Source organism: Eretmochelys imbricata, chromosome 2 (assembly GCF_965152235.1).
Source record: "Eretmochelys imbricata isolate rEreImb1 chromosome 2, rEreImb1.hap1, whole genome shotgun sequence".
Classification (NCBI taxonomy): domain Eukaryota; kingdom Metazoa; phylum Chordata; order Testudines; family Cheloniidae; genus Eretmochelys; species Eretmochelys imbricata.
In genome coordinates this window covers 1,940,185-1,961,717 of record NC_135573.1, presented here as the reverse complement: position 1 = coordinate 1,961,717, position 21,533 = coordinate 1,940,185, and the positions used below count along the sequence as shown (strand labels likewise).

General features: G+C 47.6%; 1 protein-coding gene across 5 annotated transcripts in view; it reads right to left on the bottom strand.

The window, feature by feature from the left end:
* Positions 1-21,066, bottom strand: part of MAF1 (MAF1 negative regulator of RNA polymerase III) — a 43,016-nt gene extending 21,950 nt beyond the window's left edge. Inside the window, exon 1 of one of the 5 annotated variants that reach the window (XM_077809616.1) lies at positions 20,800-21,066. The gene's annotated coding sequence lies outside the window, so the exon portion shown is untranslated. Of the gene's footprint in view, positions 1-20,210; positions 20,233-20,592; positions 20,613-20,799 lie in introns of those variants that run through there. The other 4 variants (XM_077809618.1, XM_077809617.1, XM_077809619.1 and 1 more) reach the window with 4 other exon arrangements.
* Between the last annotated feature and the right edge of the window lie 467 nt (positions 21,067-21,533).

Below are 21,533 nucleotides of genomic sequence, written 5' to 3'. Positions count from 1 at the left end.
TTGCAAAGACTCCGTGAGGATTCCTTTCTCCAGGGGCTTTTCTATGCAACAATTCACCCCTCACAGAAATTCTGCTCTTACCCTCTTTACCAGGGCTTGCTCTAGAGGAACACTTTCCTGAGCAACAACAGACTCTTTCTGGGTCATCAATCCTGATGCACTTACATGAGAGGAAAGTGATCAGGAACAGCCAGCATGGATTCACCAAGGGAAGGTCATGCCTGACTAATCTAATCGCCTTTTATGATGAGATTACTGGTTCTGTGGATGAAGGGAAAGCAGTGGATGTATTGTTTCTTGACTTTAGCAAAGCTTTTGACACGGTCTCCCACAGTATTCTTGTCAGCAAGTTAAGGAAGTATGGGCTGGATGAATGCACTATAAGGTGGGTAGAAAGCTGGCTAGATTGTCGGGCTCAACGGGTAGTGATCAATGGCTCCATGTCTAGTTGGCAGCCGGTGTCAAGTGGAGTGCCCCAGGAGTCGGTCCTGGGGCCGGTTTTGTTCAATATCTTCATAAATGATCTGGAGGATGGTGTGGATTGCACTCTCAGCAAATTTGTGGATGATACTAAACTGGGAGGAGTGGTAGATACGCTGGAGGGGAGGGATAGGATACAGAGGGACCTAGACAAATTGGAGGATTGGGCCAAAAGAAATCTGATGAGGTTCAATAAGGATAAGTGCAGCGTCCTGCACTTAGGATGGAAGAATCCAATGCACCGCTACAGACTAGGGACCTAATGGCTAGGCAGCAGTTCTGCGGAAAAGGACCTAGGGGTGACAGTGGACGAGAAGCTGGATATGAGCCAGCAGTGTGCCCTTGTTGCCAAGAAGGCCAATGGCATTTTGGGATGTATAAGTAGGGGCATAGCGAGCAGATCGAGGGACGTGATCGTTCCCCTCTATTCGACATTGGTGAGGCCTCATCTGGAGTACTGTGTCCAGTTTTGGGCCCCACACTACAAGAAGGATGTGGATAAATTGGAGAAAGTCCAGCGAAGGGCAACAAAAATGATTAGGGGTCTAGAACACATGACTTATGAGGAGAGGCTGAGGGAGCTGGGATTGTTTAGCCTGCAGAAGAGAAGAATGAGGGGGGATTTGATAGCTGCTTTCAACTACCTGAAAGGGGGTTCCAAAGAGGATGGCTCTAGACTGTTCTCAATGGTAGCAGATGACAGAACGAGGAGTAATGGTCTCAAGTTGCAGTGGGGGAGGTTTAGATTGGATATTAGGAAAAACTTTTTCACTAAGAGGGTGGTGAAACACTGGAATGCGTTACCTAGAGAGGTGGTAGAATCTCCTTCCTTAGAGGTTTTTAAGGTCAGGCTTGACAAAGCCCTGGCTGGGATGATTTAACTAGGAATTGGTCCTGCTTCGAGCAGGGGGTTGGACTAGATGACCTTCTGGGGTCCCTTCCAACCCTGATATTCTATGATTCTATGGGTCTCCCTTACATCCAGAATTACCTCTGGCCAATCCGGCGGATTCCTACACAATCCCCTTTCAGGCAAACTTACAGACTTCCTAGATAAAAGGTCAGAAGCATTCTCCTTCCCTTTGCCACACACAAGTTCAGGAATCTTTTCCTTCTTGCTACAGGTTTCCACTCCCTCAGTAGGTAACACAATCACATCACCTTTCTGCTCTCCTTGTGCCCTGGCTAGGATCTCACCCTGATTAGACAGAGTTGCTACACCCTTTCCCAACAATACACTGGCAACAGGCAAAATACAAGCACCAGAATTGTCTAGTCTCTGGGATTTTGCATAGACACTAACTGGATGCGACCTAGTTGCAGGGCCATTCTCCTGAGCAGACACAAACTTAGGACCCTTCCCTTCCTGGGCTTTAGCTGAATCCAGAACCAACTCTGAGACAACTGCACGACCCTCAACCATCACAGGCTGAAAGGCCCCTTCTGTCTGCTCCACAGACAAAGAAGAGCCGGACACACTTTCTCCTTTCCCAGACACACAGCTTGGGATCTCTTTCCCCTTGTCCCAGCACACAAGGCTGGTCACAGACAACTGCTTGGAGATCAGGGTAGCTCCCTCCATAGGCAAGTCAATACCCCTGACAGACACAGGCACGTTTCCTTCACTGTCCCAATTCTCCACCCAGCTAACAGGTAAGGTCCAGGGACACTCATCTTCCACTCTCCTGGCCTTCCCACCCTGCTGACTAGACAAAGCCATCAGCTCACAAGGCTGCCTGGGCTCATCCAGACTTTCCTTACCCAGCACCTTGCCACTCCCCACAGATCCCCTGCCCGTGTCTCCCCCCACTCAGCTGGGGTCTCAGCTCCCACTGTGCTCAGCGCTGCCCTTGCTGTCCCAGTGGGGGTAGGCAGCGAGCTCGCTGCTTTCCTCACTGCATCAGAGCCAGCATGAGCCCCCTCTCCAGTGTGCAAGGGGGCAGGGAGCATCTCGCTGTCCCACCCAAGCTCAGGGGTCTAGTTACAGGCAGGCAGGTAGCCTGAGCCTAGCCGCTCCTCCCTGCTGCCAGCCAGGTCATCTGCATTTTCACTGACCATTTCCCTCTCCACCGATTGATTCCCTGGATTCAAATTCAAACCCTTGGCAGTTACTGGAGCAGGGCCTGGATTGTGTCCCAAAGAGACACCATCACCCCACAACAGGGTCTCGCAGCTGGTATCCTGGAGAACCCCAACGGCCAGCCAGCCCAACCCCTCCTGGGTCTGCACAGGGATCTGGGCCATAGGCAGGGCGAGGGGCTTCATCCCTGGGACCCTCACCCAGCTCACACAGCCCCTCAGCATCAGAGGCTGCACCACCCAGGCAGGGCCTAACACCAGTTCTCTCTGTCCCAGGATCTCGCCACCCCAGGAATGTCTCCCTATTGACCATCACCTTCCACTCCCACTGGAGGTCCAAGGGGCCAGGCCCCAGGAAACTCCACACAGACATAGGTTGGGGTCAGGAGTGGGAGCCTGTTCACCTCCCCACCCATCTGGCTGACGGAGTCTATGGCCTTGGGACCCAGCAAGGGAGCTAGACACTGGGGCTTTTCTGCAGGGTCCCCCTGGTTCAAATCTCCAGTCTGCTCAAAGGCAGTGAGGTGGACATCCACACCCCTGCCCTTAACCAGGGGCAACAATTTAGTCTCGAGGTTCCCTGCGGAGCTGGCCCCCCGGGGTCTATCCCCACTCACCCCGGGGAGGTCCCCTAGGCCTCTCCACTCCCCCACCGCCAGTTCATGCTGCTGCTGCTTCTGCAGCTCTTTCTCGGGCTCTCGCTGTCTCTCACGGTCCTCTTGCTCTCTCGGACTCAGCTCCAATCCCGTCCGTCTCCGATCCCCCGATGGGGAACCCGATTGTGAAGACCCCCGTCTGGTCGGAGACTGGAGTCTTGGGGATGCCTGGCTACCACTCCAGCTGCTCCCAGATCCTGCTATAGCCCCATTTGGGGTCAGGAATCTGTTCCTTAGAGCGGTCATCCTCCTCCAGCTGCACGATTAACTCTGCTTTGGTGAACTTTCCAATGCTCAACCCTCTCTTTCTGCACAGGGTTACAATGTCCTTCTTAAGGAGATGGGAAGAGCGGAGTGATGGCCTGTCACCAAGTTGTTGTGGACTCACAGGCCTATGTGCTCTCAGCTCCCCACGGTTTCCAGGGAGAACCCCTAGTGTGCCAGCCCGTCTCGAGGTCACCACCTCTTTGCCAGGGTCAAGCTGCAGACTCCTCCGCCCCTTGGACCGCTCGCTGCAATCCTCCGGGGGACCCTGTTACTGCAAAAGTCCTTCTCTCTCCCAGGGTCAAGCCGCAGGCTCCTCCACCCCTGAGCCTGCTCATCGCAGTCCCCAGGGGGACCCCATTACTGCACAGTCCTTCTCGCTGGTCACACACTCCCAGGGGTTAACCGCCCCCCAAAACCGCTCCTCTCTGAGCCTTCAGCACGCCTGGTCCTCGTCAATCCCCCTTCGTTTTACTGCTCCGCCGTCACTTACTGCAGGGAGCGCTATCCATGGGGTGCAGTACATCCCACCTCTGCCACCAGTGTCACGGAGTCGCTGGGCGATGCTCTGGAACTGCTCCCTACGAAGCCAGGCAGGACTCTGGGGAAGTCTCCTTTCTGGGAGCAGCCTCTCTCCAGGGCACACAGCTCACACAGCTTCCGCCTTCCTGGGTCTGGCCTCGGAGCATTCAGCATCCTCTGCCCCTCCGTGCGCTTCCCACAGCAAGTCCGCTCAGGCGGGGCTCCTGGGGAAGCCAGAGGGTCCTGCCCCCCAACTCCGCAGTCAGACGTGACTCTCAGCCAGCCAGGAAAACAGGTTTATTAGACGACGGGAACATGGTCTAAAACAGAGCTTGTAGGTGCAGAGAACAGGACCCCTCAGCTGGGTCCATTTTGGGGGGCAGTGAGCCACACAACCACGTCTGCCCTTCACTCCGTGTCCCAGCCAGCCCCAAACTGAAACTCCCTCCAGCCCCTCCTCCCCTGGGCTTTGTTCCTTTCCCGGGCCAGGAGGTCACTTGATTCCTTTGTTCTCCAACCCTTTAGCTCTCACCTTGCAGGGGGGAAGGGCCCAGGCCATCAGTTGCCAGGAAACAGGGTGTCGGCCATTCTCTGTGTCCAGACCCCTGCACACACCTGCCCTCTAGGGCTCTGCCATGATCATACACCCTTACCCCACCACCTACATACTTAAGAACTGCATAGAGGAAACTGAGGCACCCCCACAATATTCAGAGGAAACATTAAGAACAGTCCCACTTCGTCACATCGCCTCAGCCCCAGGGACCCTGCAAGGAACAGCCAGCCTCCAGCCCTAGCATTATAGGGGGCCACAGAGCACCAGGATTAGCGAAGGGCAACAGATGGCCTCAGTGCAGACACTCCAGGATGCAGCAAACACTCGACAGCTCCCTGCCCCACACCAACACTGGCTGCCCCAGCAGGTAACACAGCCTCCCAAGGTGGGATTGGGAAGTCTCGCAGACTCCCCTTACTGTGACAGCCGCTACCTACAAAGGGGCCAAGCCAGGATGGAAAACAAAGTCCTCAGGAACTCCAGTTCTTCCTTTTGACCCCTTGGATTCCCCCAGCCCAGTCTCTTCAGACTCACGTGGATGCAGACACCCCGTCAGTCCCCGACAAGGGGAATCCTGCATTTCCCAGCAGTGCCTGGATCAGTCCTACCTAAACTCTTCCTAATGGTGCCCGTGGAGCTTGGGCCAGAAGAAAGGAACGAGCCCCTGTGGAGGGGTGGGCAGACTTCCAGGTGGAGAGGAAGCTGCTAACTCAGTAGGAAGCACCAGAGCTCTAATGACCCCAAACATTCACACTGGTCTGGGACTAGTTTGGTCCCTGGCTCAACAGGGGCTGAAGCAGGAAAGGGAGTTCCCACAATCCCTCAGCAGCACCATCAGGGGGAGGGTCAAAAACAAATCAAGCCATGTGCTACATCCTGGTTCAGATTGCAGGAGCACCACCTCGACTGTCAACTCCAGGATCGGGGAGAGTCACACAGCACCTACAAACCTAGTCTCGGACAGACTGTGAGAATGGCTACTGCAGGGCAGGGAGGCAGCATCAATCTGAACAAAAGCAGACTTCCCCTTACTGGGACAGGTGCTACCACAGGAAACAACCATCAGGGGAAAAAACCTAACAAATAGTGAGAGTGTTGCAGACGAGACGCTGCGGCCTCAAGCACAGAGAAGATACTTGGGTAACATTGCTACATTAGTGCACACAGACCCCGACCACGGTCAGAAGACAGGATATTGGGTTAGATGAACCACTGGTCTCACTCAGTATGGCCGTTCTCATGTTAGCCTTTTTGGCCACAGCGTCACACTGGGAACTCATGTTCAGCTGATTGTCCACCATGACCCCCAAATCTTTTCCAGAGTCCCTGCTTCCCAGGATAGAATTCCCCATCCTGTAAACATGGCCTACTGTCTTTGTTCCTAGATGCAGACATTGCCATTTAGCCTATTAAATCACATATTGTGTGCTTGCCTCCAGCTTATCAAGTGATCCAGATTGCTCTGTGTCAGTGACAGGGTGGATAAAAATCAATGATTTTTTTTTTTTTAATTTTTAAAATCGGATTTTTAATTAAATCAGATATTTTTTGATAAAATGCTTTTTGAGGAAAAACACACCTATCTAAAGATAGTTTTAATTAAGATACATTATAGCTCAAATATATCATCATGGAATAGGGATTATAAATTCTAATTCTATAGTTTGAGACAATATATTCATGTAATGTTTAAGAAAAGTTTTGTAAATGAGTTCCAATAGTTTATGGATTAGTGGCCCAATCTTATGGGGTTCCAGGGGCTTCTGTATAGATTATTTAGGTTAATCTTTCTATCTACCCAATGGGACTCCTGCTCAGTCTAGAAGATATCATCAGAGATGCTTAGTTTAGCAGTTCTCAAACTGTGGATTTGTGTCTCCAGAGACAACACACTTGTTAACAGCAAAAATGTTTTAAAATAAATAAATAATATATAGAGGAGAAATAACAGACCTCAACTCTATTGTTCCTCTGCAAATGTGTGTACACAGAGTCAATCCCTTACCTCTCTTTAAAAGTGCAAAGTTTCAAAAAGTTCAATGAATAGAAGATTGTTGGGGGCGGAATAGATCTGGACAAGGAGAAGTCTGGACATAAATGTGAGAAGCGAGGAACATATGCTTTTTTGTTAAAATATTATATGTTTGTTGTTGAAGAAAAAGATCCAGAATACTTAACATTGTAGTTTTAGTTAAATAAAACAATTTAAATGTCTGTCTGGTGATGTTCTCTTCCTAATACAGCATGGCAAGAAAATCCTCCAAATATTAATGATTAACCTGTTGAACTGGAGATATTTATGAAGTCATTGGGAGGTGAACTATCTGCTTCAATTACCTTTGGTAAATGAAATAACCAATCATTCATTTTCTGATATAGCTGTAAAACTAATCTGAAGAGTTTTCAGAATAAATCACTGTTTAAAAATGTATAGTGTGTACCTTCTAAAAATGAAACCTACCTCTCTCTCTGAGTTGTGAAGAATATGTATTAAGGTTATAACAACCAAAAAGAATGCACTTTTATGTAGAAATCCATGATTAAATCACTAGACAGGAAGACTCCATTTAAATCATGATTTAAATCAATTTGATTTAACTCAAATCCACCCTGGTCAGTGACCTGTCCTCTTCATGATTTACCAGTCGACCTGGGTCTTCTGCAAATTCTTCCAGGCCATTGATAAAAATGTTAAATAGCATGGGGCTAAAAACCGTTCCCTTGAGCACCCTGCTAGAAACAATCTGCTTGATGGCAATTCCCTGTTTACAATTACATTGGCCTTAATCTGTTTAATATGTGCCTTGTGAATTTTATATCATTCTGGGGTTTTTCATCAGAATGTTGGGAGGTACCAAGTCAAACACCTGAGAGAAAAGTCTAAGTACAGTACAATACATTTCAGAGTAACAGCCGTGTTAGTCTGTATTCGCAAAAAGAAAAGGAGTACTTGTGGCACCTTAGAGACTAACCAATTTATTTGAGCATAAGCTTTCGTGAGCTTCAGCTCACTTCATCGGATGCATACTGTGGAAACTGCAGAAGACATTATATACACAGAGACCATGAAACAATACCTCCTCCCACCCCACTCTCCTGCTGGTAATAGCTTATCTAAAGTGATCACTCTCCTTACAATGTGTATGAAAATCAAGGTGGGCCATTTCCAGCACAAATCCAGGTTTTCTCACCCAACCAGCAGGAGAGTGAGTTTGTGTGGGGGGTGGGTGGGTGGGGGGGGTTGGGTTTGTAGGGAGAGTGGTCACTTTGGATAAGCTGTTACAAGCAGGAGAGTGGGGTGGGAGGAGGTATTGTTTCATGGTCTCTGTGTATATAATGTCTTCTGCCGTTTCCACAGTATGCATCCGATGAAGTGAGCTGTAGCTCACGAAAGCTTATGCTCAAATAAACTGGTTAGTCTCTAAGGTGCCACAAATACTCCTTTTCTTTTTATTAATTACATTACACTTCTTTAAGTCATTATTAATCAAATCCCACAGCCGCTCCATTATTTTGCACAGGATCAAATGCCTAACACCCTGGTTATACTGTTGACCCTTTTTAAAAAATTGGCCCAACATTAGCTTTCTTCCGACACCTTGCTCCTGATGCATACTTTTGGGTGCTCATCCTGCAAACACCCGTCCTCAGTTGTGTTAAGGAACATGGTGCTTAAAATACCAGCAGACACCTGGAGCCCTGTTTACACTAACTCTCCAACCACTGACCACATCCATGACAGCAGTGGAAAGTCTAGCAAAAAAATCCTAATGCACACACAGCCTCTATAGAAGTGAAAGCCAACCCTAATCCTGACATAGAGGAGGGGGAAGGGATAAGTAAACAGCAGCGTAGGGCTTTTATAGCCTTGGGTCCAGAATAGCATCCCAAGGGTTGCTTGGGATAGCATCCTACGCATGCTCCCTAGCCGTGTTCTATTTTGAAAGCATTTGGTGGCTCATGACTCCTGCAATGGAATTGGCAGGGAAGGGATAGACTACCAAAAGACTTGCTAATCTCATGAAGTTACTGAGAGACATGGCATCACCACAGAGAGAAATCCTAGGTCACGACACTAACTTCATTCAAAAGGGCCTTTGTTTCAGTCCTGGAGGTGTAGTTATACAAGATTTTATAGCTCCACAGCACCAGGCAATGACGATCGAGCAGCAGAGTTCTGGACATTGGGACCTCAAGGAACATGGACCTCACGTGACCATATCCCGTCTCCAACGGTGACCAGTATGCGTTGCTGCAGAAGAGAGAGCACTGAACCCTGCTGGAGACAGGGAATAATCTGCCCAAAGGTGAAAGGTCTTCCTACCTCTTAAGCGGTAACATATGCTCAGAGAACCAAGGCTTTAGCGCCCCCATTTTTTTCCACACCCACAGACTGCCCCCAATTGCCCCATGGGCTGAATCTAGCTAACAGGCTGCACTTCAGCCATACCCTGAGTTACCATAAACCCAGTCATCCAAGCACAGAGGGACTGGGTTAGCATCTGAAAAGGCAGTATTGGCCAGGTGACAGAGCATTATGGAGGCACTTAGGCTGTTAAGAGGAAATAAAACATGGGGTATCATTAAACAATTACAACCCATTCTTGACAAGGACCAAATTCTGACAGAAAATTTTCCTGAACCTCCTCTTCTGGCCTTCAAACAACTACTCAACATCATCAGAAGCAAGCTCCCCACAGACCAGGACACACCAATTCAAAGTGGAACCAGACCTGGCCAGAATAACCAATGCAAAACCTTCAGACATACCTCCACTGCTATGAAGATCAACCTCCCTAGAACACACTTTTCAAGATCAATGGATCCTACACATGCCTATCACAACATGCATATACTTTATCCAGTGCACTAAGTGTCCCAACAACAACTATGTGGGTGAAACCAGACAATCACTATGTTCTCGAATAAACTTGCACAGGAAAATGACAGAAAGATAAAAAACACCGTATCACCTATGGGCGAACACTTCACAAAATGATCACTCCATGTCTGACCTCTCAGTCCTTGTGCTCAAGGACAAGGAAACCTGCACACCTTCCAGACACAAGCTTGGGATCTTAAATCCATAACTCTGCTAGACAATAAAAATCATGGGCTGAAGAGAGACACTGGATTTATGGGTTTCAGAGTAGCAGCCATGTTAGTCTGTATTCGCAAAAAGAAAAAGGAGGACTTGTGGCACCTTAGAGACTAACAAATTTATTTGAGCAGAAGCTTTCATGAGCTACAGCTCACTTCATCGGATGCATTCAGTGGAAAATGCAGTGGGGAGATGTATATACATAGAGAACATGAAACAATGGGTGTAACGAGAGTGATCACTTAAGATGAGCTATTACCAGCAGGAGAGCGGGGGGGGGACCTTTTGTAGTGATAATCAAGGTGGGCCATTTCCAGCAGTTGACAAGAACATCTGAAGAACAGTGCGGGGGGGGAGGGGGGGCAAATAAACATGGGGAAAATAGTTTTACTTTGTGTAATGACCCATCCACTCCCAGTTTCTATTCAAGCCTAAGTTAATTGTATCCAGTTTGCAAATTAATTCCAATTCAGCAGTCTCTCGTTGGAGTCTGTTTTCGAAGTTCTTTTGATGAAGAATTGCCACTTTTAGGTCTGTAATTTGAGTGACCAAAGAGATTGAAGTGTTCTCCCACTGGTTTTTGAATGTTATAATTCTTGACATCTGATTTGGGTCCATTTATTCTTTTACGTAGAGACTGTCCAGTTTGACCAATGTACATGGCAGAGGGGCATTGCTGGCACATGATGGCATATATCACATTGGTAGATGTGCAGGTGAACGAGCCTCTGATAGTGTGGCTGATGTGATTAGGTCCTATGATGGTGTCCCCTGAATAGATATGTGGGCACAGTTGGCAACGGGCTTTGTTGCAAGGATAGGTTCCTGGGTTTGTGGTTCTGGTGTGTGGTTGCTGGTGAGTATTTGCTTCAGGTTGGGGGGCTGTCTGTAAGCAAGGACTGGCCTGTCTGCAAAGATCTGTGAGAGCGATGGGTCGTCCTTCAAGATAGGTTGTAGATCCTTGATGATGCGTTGGAGAGGTTTTAGTTGGGGGCTGAAGGTGATGGCTAGTGGCGTTCTGTTATTTTCTTTGTTCGGCCTGTCCTGTAGTAGGTGACTTCTGGGTACTCTTCTGGCTCTGTCAACCTGTTTCTTCACTTCAGCAGGTGGGTATTGTAGTTGTAAGAATGCTTGATAGAGATCTTGTAGGCGTTTGTCTCTGTCTGAGGGGTTGGAGCAAATGCGGTTGTATCATAGAGCTTGGCTGTAGACAATGGATCGTGTGGTGTGGTCTGGTCTGGATGAAAGCTGGAGGCATGTAGGTAGGAATAGCGGTCAGTAGGTTTCCAGTATAGGGTGATGTTTATGTGACCATCACTTATTAGCACCGTAGTGTCCAGGAAGTGGATCTCTTGTGTGGACTGGTCCAGGCTGAGGTTGATAGTGGGATGGAAATTGTGGAAATCATGGTGGAATTCCTCAAGGGCTTCTTTTCCATGGGTCCAGATAATGAAGATGTCATCAATGTAGCGCAAGTAGAGTAGGGGCATTAGGGGACGAGAGCTGAGGAAGTGTTGTTCTAAGTCAGCCATAAAAATGTTGGCATACTGTGGGGCCCTGCGGGTACCCATAGCAGTGCCGCTGATTTGAAGGTGTACATTGTCCCCAAATGTAAAATAGTTATGGGTGAGGACAAAGTCAAAGTTCAGCCACCAGGTTAGCCGTGACATTATCGGGGATAGTGTTCCTGACGGCTTGTAGTCCATCTTTGTGTGGAATGTTGGTGTAGAGGGCTTCTACATCCACAGTGGCCAGGACGGTGTTTTCAGGAAGATCACTATTTCCCCATGTTTATTTCCCTCTACCCACCCCCACACTGTGCCTCAGACATTCTTGTCAACTGCTGGAAATGGCCCACCTTGATTATCACTACAAAAGGTCCCCCCCCCACTCCCCGACGGTAATAGCTCATCTTAAGTGATCACTCTCCTTACAGAGTGTATGGTAACACCCATTGTTTCATGTTCTCTATGTATATAAATCTTCCCACTGTATTTTCCACTGAATGCATCTGATGAAGTGAGCTGTAGCTCACGAAAGCTTCTGCTCAAATAAATTTGTTAGTCTCTAAGGTGCCACAAGTACTCCTTTTCTTTTTACTGGATTTATGGCTCGTTACAACAACCTGTAATCCACTAACCTTCCTTTTTTGTCTTCTGACTGTAACAATATCGAATGATCTTCACTTTGAATGGTCTTTTACAACATGTGTAAGCCCCTTAGTTTTCAGTTTAAACTGGTTTTCACCGAAAAAAATCCCAGATTTTACAAAAAAAATTTCTGATTTTCACCCCACTTTTGTATCATTCAAATATATAAAAATAACTTGTTTTATTAGGAAAATACATATATCTCATGCAATGTATTGTAGTTCAATAATACATTAGTGTGTGTGTATATGCAAAGCTGCCTGCTGAAGTAAGGCTAGAAGATACAAAAACAGGCACGCACGCAAGCTCTGAAGTATGTGTGCATCTGAACGTATTGATTACTCACACCCACTACGTACACATTTTAAGCTATTAGCAGATAACGGTTTAAGGATATGACATGCTAAAATGGGAAGAAAACAAAAATCTGTATCAGAATACATTTCAGAACACAAGGAAGTATTCGAAAGTTAAAAAAACACAGGAGAAAAGGACAACATTGAGTGTATGTGCTGCAAATGGTGTGGCCCAATTATTCAATTTAAATATATATAGGCTAATAGTTATAAGTCTACAACAGTAAACTTTTTTATTCAAATGAAAAGTTATTTGGGGATTAGAGATGTATTGTTTTCTTAAACTCAGAGGTGGTGTTTGTTTTAGTTCTGCAACAAACCACACTGAATTCCATTCATCAAAGCATTAATCTACTGAATACTTTTTTCCCCTTGTACTTCCATCCACCAAATAAACCTCAATACTTACCAAGAAATATTAATAGTTTTTTCCACCAATTTTCACTTGTTTTTGTTGTTGTAGTAATAAACACCAATAAATTCATGGGAAAAATTAAATAAAATAAAAACTGAAAACAACGGACCCTAAACATGTGGTAAGTACCTATGCTAAACACTATGTTCTACCTCGTGTTTAGCTGTGATACTCCCAGAGTCTCTTTTCCAGACCCACAGAGCTCTGGGTAGCTCAAAAGTTTGTCTCTTTCACCAACAGGAAAAAAAAAAAAATACTGCCTCGTCCCCTTCTCTCTCTCTCAGAGGAAGTAAGTGAGAGCAAGAAGCTGTTCAGAAGGTAAAATCTGAGAATGAGCAATTTGTGCCAAAGGCAAAAAGAGGCTAAAAATATTTGTAGGCAGAGTCCCAAAAGGAACCTTTGAGCTCTGAGCTCACTGCACAGACCAATTAGCCTCCAGCCAGGGAGATATTTTACTGTGGACAATAAAGCATACAAGGTGCAGGTGCCCCGCTCCCCACCTCAGCCAGGTCATGAAGCCAGGCACACAGCTAGTTGTAAATATGGTATCTGAAGACTTGATTTAAGAACTAGTTTCTTTTTCTCGCCGGTCTTGGTAAATCCCTTCTCTGGGGCCAAGCAGAAAGCTCTCCCTGGAGCACAGCTGTTCCCCAGCACCTCCTGAAGAACCTCCTCTTTCATTTAAAAGGATTAGAGACCCAATCCTCAGCTCTTCTCCAGCAGCACAAAGCTGCCACCAGTGGAAGATTCCCACAGCATGGGGAAATCCTCAGTTGGTGCAGTCATCTATGCCCATCATCCAGTCCCTGTCCTGGGGAATGGGGGAGGCCGGGGCATCTGTCATCCCTAGTTTCAAGAACAGGCCCTTCACCGGTTAGAGCAGCCATGTCAGTTCCATTCTCCTGCTAGAGAAGTGCTCCTGAAGCAGAAGGGGCAAAATGCTACTGTCCCTCAGAGGAACAGTGAAGATGTCCAGACCAGAGGAACAGATGGGATTCCAGCAACCCTGCATTGAGCTGGTGGGACTATGACCCACTTCCACAAATTTCTGAAAGAGCCTCAGTTAATTTTGCCACTACAGAAAGACAGCTGTGAGAGTACCTCCATCAAGCATCGAGGGAAATAGGGCTCCCTGCTATGAGGACCATTTATATGTAGTAAACAAGGACAGAACAATCAGATCGAAAGCAGGAAACATTAAGAATTAATAGTCGGAAATGCTTCCCAAAAAAGACCAATTAGGTAATGGAACAGGAAACTAATAAAGGTCACATGATCACTATCTTGCTACATGACTAGACATGTAGCTGATTCAGGAAACTAAGAAAAATGGTGCTATGGTGAGACAGGAGTGAGATTCTGAGAGAAGAGAAATTCTACAGTCCAAATATCTACGCAGTTCAGTGTGCTACATTAGTGAAGCATTAAGGCTGAAAATCTCACATCTGAGAACTTCGTCACCCATGAGAGAGAAGGATCTTTTATAACCCCAGTAAGAGAGCAAGAAAGAGAAACACTGGGAAACTGAAATCAAGTCACCCCTAACTGAAGCGTTTTGTTAAACTTTCCATGAAATATAAGTGAATATTTAATGTAGATCCATTTTTGGGAGCTGTAATCTCATTACTGCAGCATATATGGGACTTTGGAGAACAGATAGCCCAGAAGTCTGCACTAGTTTTTCATATCCGAGTACCAGGAGCATGTCATGGAATTTGTACCCCCACTAAGTTACCAGACACCGAATAATGAGAGAGAGAGAGAGAGAGAGAGAGTTTGGAAGGGGGTGAAGCAGGACCAATGCCACTCATTCTGGACAGATGCCAGCCAGAGCCATTGTCCAAACTGTCTGTCAGAGAAAGATACCATCTGCTCAGACACCAAGAGATTCATGAGCAAACTCATGGGCAAAAGGGAAACAATGGAATTTAACCCCATACAGGAATGGACAGAAGCCAAACCTTGATAAAGTCAAGTTAGCAAACAGCCCAACCATGACTAGACGAGACCAGGAAAGGCAGAAAGCAAAGGGAACATGTAACAGTTAGAGAATGGGTAAAGGCTGATCTTTTAGTCAGGCAATAGGAATGGACTCATCTGACAGGAACTGCTCTTGTGGTTTCCCTGATACCAAAATCCACTATTTGGACTTCTTGCTTTTCAGTACAGCTGTTACTCATCAGAGCAGGGACTCCCCTCCCCACTTCCCCACCTCCTGGACCCCTGTCATAAACATACAGCTAAGGGTAACATAAAATCACTCCTTTACTTGTAAGGGGTTAAGAAGCTCAAATAACCTGTGTCATAAATATAAAGGGAAGGGTAACCACTTTTCTCTATACAGTGCTATAAAATCCCTCCTGGCCAGAGGCAAAAGCCTTTCACCAGTAAAGGGTTAAGGAGCTAAGATAACCCCACTAGCACCTCACCCAAAATGGCCAATGAGGGGACAAGATTTTTTCAAATCTGGAGTGGAGGGAACAAAGGGTTGGGTCTGTCTGTGTGCTGCTTTTTCTGGGAACAGATCAGGAATGCAGCCTTACAACTCCTGTAAAGTTAGTAAAAGTAATCTAGCTAGAAAATGCGTTAGATTTTCTTTTGTTTAATGGCTTGTAAAATAAGCTGTGCTGGAGGGAATATATATTCCTGTTTTTGTGTCTTTTTGTAACTTAAGGTTTTGCCTAGAGGGATTCTCTGTGTTTTGAATCTGATTACCCTGTAAGGTATTTACCATCCTGATTTTACAGAGGTGATTCTTTTACCTTTTCTTTAATTAAAATTCTTCTCTTAAGAACCTGATTGATTTTTCATTGTTCTTAAGATCCAAGGGTTTGGGTCTGTGTTCACCTGTACCAATTGGTGAGGATTATCATCAAGCCTTCCCCAGGAAAGGGGGTGTAGGGCTTGGGGGGATATTTTGGGGAAAGACGTCTCCAAGTGGGCTCTTGCCCTGTTCTTTGTTTAAAATGCTTGCTGGTGGCAGCATACTGTTCAAGGATAAGGCAAAGCTTGTACCTTGGGGAAGTTTTTAAACTTAAGCTGGTAAGAATAAGCTTAGGGGGTCTTTCATGCAGGTCCCCACATCTGTACCCTAGAGTTCAGAGTGGGGAAGGAACCTTGACAACCTGGTTGGCACCTGACCAAAAGGACCAATAAGGGAAGAAGGTCCTTTCAAATCTGTGGGGGGAGGTTTCTTGTTGATGATTTCTTTGTTGTTCTTTCTGGGACAGAGAGGGACCAGAGCAGGAAAAAAACATCTCCTAAAACCCTACCTGAAATAAGCATCCAAGATTACAAAAATTGTAAGGAATAACAAGGAAATGTGTTAGCTTATCTTTTGTTTTAGCTTGTGAACTTTCCCTACGCTAAAAAGGAGGTTTATTCCTGTTTTTTTGTAACTTTAAAGTTTTGCCTAGAGGGGAATCCTCTGTGTTTTAAATCTTATTACCCTGTAAAATTACCTTCCATTCTGATTTTACAGAGGTGCTTCTTTTACTTTTTTCTTTATTATAAAGTTATGTTTTTAAGAATCTGATTGGTTTTTAGTGTCCTAAAAGTCCAAGAGTCTGGTCTGTGCTCACCTTGTTTACCTATTTGGTTGGTATATGATTCTCAAGCCTCCCCAGGAAAGGGGGTGAAGGGGTTGGGGGCATATTTTGGGGAAACAGGAACTCCAAGTGGTCCTTTTCCTGAATCTTTGTCTAACTCACTTGGTGGTGGCAGCGATACCATCCAAGGACAAGGAAGAATTTGTGCCTTGGGGAAGTTTTTAACCTAAACTGGTAAGAATAAGCTTAAGGGGTCTTTCATGCGGGTCCCCACATCTGTACCCCAGAGTTCAGAGTGGGGAGGGCACCCTCACATGGTGGCAGAGCGGTGGGATAATTCTGAATCAGAAGCACAGACCTTAGGATTTTAAAAAGGACACATTTTTTCTTTTGGCTGCTTGAAAGCCAGGGAGGGGATTGTTTGTTTGTTTTTTTTGTTTCTTTTTAAAGGACACTTTTTTTTTTTTTTTTTTTAAGCTGAGAGCAGCTACAGTTTTGTTTTTTTTTCTTTGCCTGCAGGCAGAGTAGTTAAGTCCTGCAAGGAAATTCACAAGCTAAAACAAAAGATAAGCTAACGCATTTCCTTGCTATTCCTTACAATTTTTGTAATCTTAGATGCTTATTTCACGTAGGGTTTTAGGAGATGTTTTTTTCCTGCTCTGGTCCCTCTCTGTCCCAGAGAGAGCAACAAAGAAAACACAAACAAAAAACCTCCCCCCACAGATTTGAAAGGATCTTCTTCCCTTACTGGTCCTTTTGGTCAGGTGTCAACCAGGTTATTTGAGCTTCTTAACCCCTTACAGGTAAAGAAGGGATTTTATGCTACCCTTAGCTGTATGTTTATGACAACCCCTTTCACCCTAAATCTTCAGCTAGCTTGTCCAGAATCAGGAATAGCAGAAGATGCCTCCAACTACAAAACAGCTGATTCAGTTACAGTGAGCAAAACTCTGGAGACTCCCAGGACAGGAACTCCTAAGAACCTAAGAGCTGCCCTATTTGGTCAGGCCAATGGCCCTTCTAGACCAGTATCCTGTCTCCAAGAGTAGTCAGTACCAGAGCGTCAAGGGAAGTTTACAGAACAGGTCAGTTGGCGATCCACCCAGTCTTCCCCTTCTGACTGGCAGTCAGAGATTTAGGGTTGCCTGGAGCATGGGGTTGCTATCCTGACCATCTTGGCTAACAGCCATTGATGGCTTTATCCTCCACTAACTTTATCTAGATCTTTTTTGAACCAAGCAATTACAGTTTTGGTCACCATAACATCCCATGGCAGTAAGTTCCACAGGTTAACTGAGCACTGTGTGAAAAAATACTTCCTTTTGATTATATTAAACCTACTGCCTATTAAATTCATCAGTTGACTGCTGGTTTTTGTCTTGTGGGAGAGAGTAAGCAACACTTCTCTATTCACTTTTTCCACACCGTGTACAATTTCCTCCCCCCACACACACCCCCTGCCTTAGTCATCTGTTTTCTAAGCTGAACAGCACTAATCCTTTTAGTCTCTCCTCATATGGAAGCTGTTCCATACCCTTAAATCATTTTTGTTTCCGTTCTTTTAACCCGTTCTAATTTCCTTTTTGAGATGAGGTGACCAAAACTGGACACAGTATTCAAGCTGTGTGCACACCATGGATTTATACAGTGGCATTATGGTATTTTCTGTCTTATTTTCTATTCCTTTCCGAACAGTCCCAAACAATCTCTTGGCCTTTTTAACTGCCACCGCATATTGCACTGAAGTTTTCACAGAACTGTCCACAATGACTCCAAGATCTTTTTTTTGAGCAGTAACGACTAATTTAGAACCCATCATCATTATATATGTGTAGCTGGGATTATTTTTTCCAATGTACATTAATTTGCACTTTAAGTGTTGAATTTCATCTGTCATTTTGTTGCCCAGTTACCCGTTTTGTGAGATTCTCCTGTAGCTCTTTGCAGTCAGCTTTGGACTTAACTACCTCGAGTAATTTTATATCATCTGCAAATTTGCCACTTCACTGTTCACTTTCGTTTCCAGATCATTAATGAATATGTTGAACAGCACAGGTCCCAGTACGAGCCTTGGGGAACCCCATGGTTTACTTCTCTCCATTGTGAAAACTGACAATTTACATTTACTCTTTGTTTCCTAACTCTTAACCAGTTACTGATCCATGAGAAGAGATTCCTCATGACTACTCAGTTTCCTTAAGAACTTTTGGTGAGTGAACTTGTCAAAGGCTTTCTGAAAATCCATGTACACTTTATCCACTGAATCAGCTTTATTCATGTGCTTGTTGACAACTTCAAATAATTCTAATAGATTAGTGAAACATGACTTCCCTTTACAAAAGCCATCAAATTGTGTGTGTGTCTGTTTAATAATTCTGTTCTTTAATATAATTTCTAACAATTTGCCTGGTATTGACATTGGGCTTACCAGCCTACAAGTGGCAAGAATCACAGCTGAAGCCCTTTTTAAAAATTGGCATTACATTTGCTACCTTCCAGTCATCTGGTACAGAGGCTTGTTTCAGAGATAGGTGACATACTACAGTGAGTAGGTCTGCAATTTCAAATGTGAGTTTCTTCAGAACTCTTGGGCGAATACTATCTGGTCCTGAAGACTTATTACTAAGGATGAGAGTTTGTCACGGAAGTCATGGATTCTGTGACTTTCTGTGACCTCTGTACCGGCCACTGCCCCCTCCCCAGCAGCAGGAGGAGTTTGAGTGGGGGCTGGGGCGCGGCATAGGTTGAGGGCTCCCCATAAGCAGCGACATCCCTTGGCTCCTAGGGGGAGGCATGGCCAGGGAGCTCTGCGCACTGCCTCCGCCTGTAGGCACCGCCACCACAGCTCCCACTGGCCGCAGTTCCCAGCCAATAGTAGCTGCGAAGCCAGCGGTCAGGGAGGAAGCAGCATGTAGAGCTGCGTGGCCACGCCTCTGCCTAGGGGATGAGGGATGTTGCCGTTTCCAGGGACGTACAGAGCCAGGTAGGGAGCTTGTCAGCCCCACCAACCTGCCCCCACCCAGCACTGTGGGTCCCGGGCCGCACACCATCACCCACCCTCCCCCACAACACCAGCGTGAGTCCCAGGCCACCACCCATGCCCAGCACAGGCACTGGGCACCCCCCAGCCACCCCTCTTTCCCTAAGCATGCGCGTTGCCCCCGTCCCCCAGGTCGCCCCCTCCCCTGAGGGCCCATGGCGCACACACCCCAGGCCACCCCCCTCCCCCAAGCACTCGCGGCACCCAAGTCCACCGGCTCCCCTGAGCACCCCCAGGCTGCCCCCCTCCCCAAGATTAGTCAGGGGTATACAGTACAAGTCACGGACTGGTCACATGCGGTGAATTTTTGTTTATTGTCCGTGACCGGTCCATGACTTTTACTAAAAACACCTGTGCCTAAAATGCATTACTGTCAAATTTAACAACCAAGGAATCAACTCAATCAAGCAAGGATAGCTCTGAGCCAACAGTGCCATAAAATATACCATATATCTTACATGTGACTAAGTCTAATTACAGGCACTGCGCATTCATGGATTTGTCCCAGATGTGCCTTAGGTGTGTTTATTGGTAGTAAAAGAAGGATGGCTCTGCCCATGGTAACAGAAGTGGCAATCTAACAAGGATGTTGCCCAACCTCAATACCTGTTGGGGAGAAGCAGAGGTCAGAAGAAATTGGTTTTGGTAGCTGATATAACAGGTACCCTGCCTCCCTAGATGCAAGAGCCTTATCTTACCAAAAGACAGAACACTTCCTTGGGACAGGAGACTGGCAGGGACGCTGAGGCAGCATTTAGGCTGTGAGAATACTTTTCTCCTGTCATCTAAGATTTCTGAGGCATGCAAAACTTTGTAGCTGAACTTTAGAGCCTCCCTATCTAGCATGGTGATAGGGCCACATAAATACCCAACAAAGCTTCACTTAGTATCTGAATAAGCAAGCATACCTAGTACCTATCCTTGAATGTACGTTTTTCCGCTCTCTGTCACTTACCAATAAAACCTACTCTTGAGACAAGTAGAATTGGTCTGTGGATACTGTCAGTGGGGGCAGTCACTGTGGGCAATGCTGAGATACTGACCTCAAGGATGATACAATCCAGAGCGAGTGCAAATTTCACTGCACTGTGGCAGGCAAGGGGCGTGAGACCTTCCATCCCAACAGTGCCACAAGATCCGGATGGAGGCACACCTCAAAGCAGGCACCCACCCATGGCAGCCCCATAACTCCCAGCATGCAATGCTCCATCCCACCCTAGCACCCCCCCACCACACACACCCCAGGCGCTCCCAACTGCATGCTGCGCTCCATCCCAGAGGGCACCGCCTCGGGCCTGGAGGTCCGCAGCTGCCACCGTGCAACGCTCCAGCCCCTCCCTCCAGGGGTGCAGCCCCAGGGGGCCACAGCTCCCACCATGCACCACGCCGTGAGGCCCTGGAACGCAGCCCCTGAAGGCTACGAACCTCACGGTGGGGGGCGGGGGGAGGATGCACCTGCCAGCGCGCCGTGCGTCACCGCAGCCTGAGGCCCAGTGATCAGACTACAACTCCCAGCATGCAAAGCGTCGCCCCGGGCCCAGCCTCTTCCGCCCGCCCTGTCCCGTGCAGCGCATTGCAGCCTGGGAGTTGTAGTCCTCGGGCTCCCGCGGCTCCGAGGGGTCGGGCACGGACCTACTCGCCTCTCGCTGGCTCAGTCCCGACCGGTCTCCCCGCGGCGGCGGCTCCCTCACTCCCTGGGCGCCTGTAAGCGGCAGAGCGGGCGGGGAAAGCTCGAGCAGGGCGCCTCCGCCTCGGCCGCCGTCCGACTCCTCGCCGCGGCCCGCCGGGCCTCCGCCCGCCTCGACATGTCCCCGGTTAACCGGGGTGGAGCGACTGACCGACGGAGCGCGCACTCCCCTGGCTAGCGGCGGTCACCGGCCCGTCTCCTCAGGCGCCGGACGACAACAAGAGCCCCGCCCCCCCAGCCGCGTTTGACCCGCTGCCCCCTCTGTCCGCCCATTCCTATTGGAGGAGAGAAAGGCCAATCATCGCACTCGTAACCTCGTATTGGCTAAAACGGATGCAAATCAAACTCAGAGGCCCCCCTACCGACGGGAGAGAGCCTGCATCTGATTGGCTGCGGCTTCTCAGGCCCTGGTTGGCTGGCTGGGACAAAGCCGGAGCTGCTGTCAGTCCAGTGCGGGTGGCCTCGCCCCGCTGCTCCGGCTGGGGAGACAGAGGGGGGAGGGGGAGACAGGCTTCAGGGGGCGTGTCCCTGCCCCGGCTCCCGGGAGGGGCCAGGCCCCTGCATTCCCCCACAGGTGCATCCCAGGCACCCCACCCTAGGGAGGGGCCAGGCCCCTGCATTCCCCCACAGGTGCATCCCAGGCACCCCACCCTAGGGAGGGGCCAGGCCCCTGCACCCC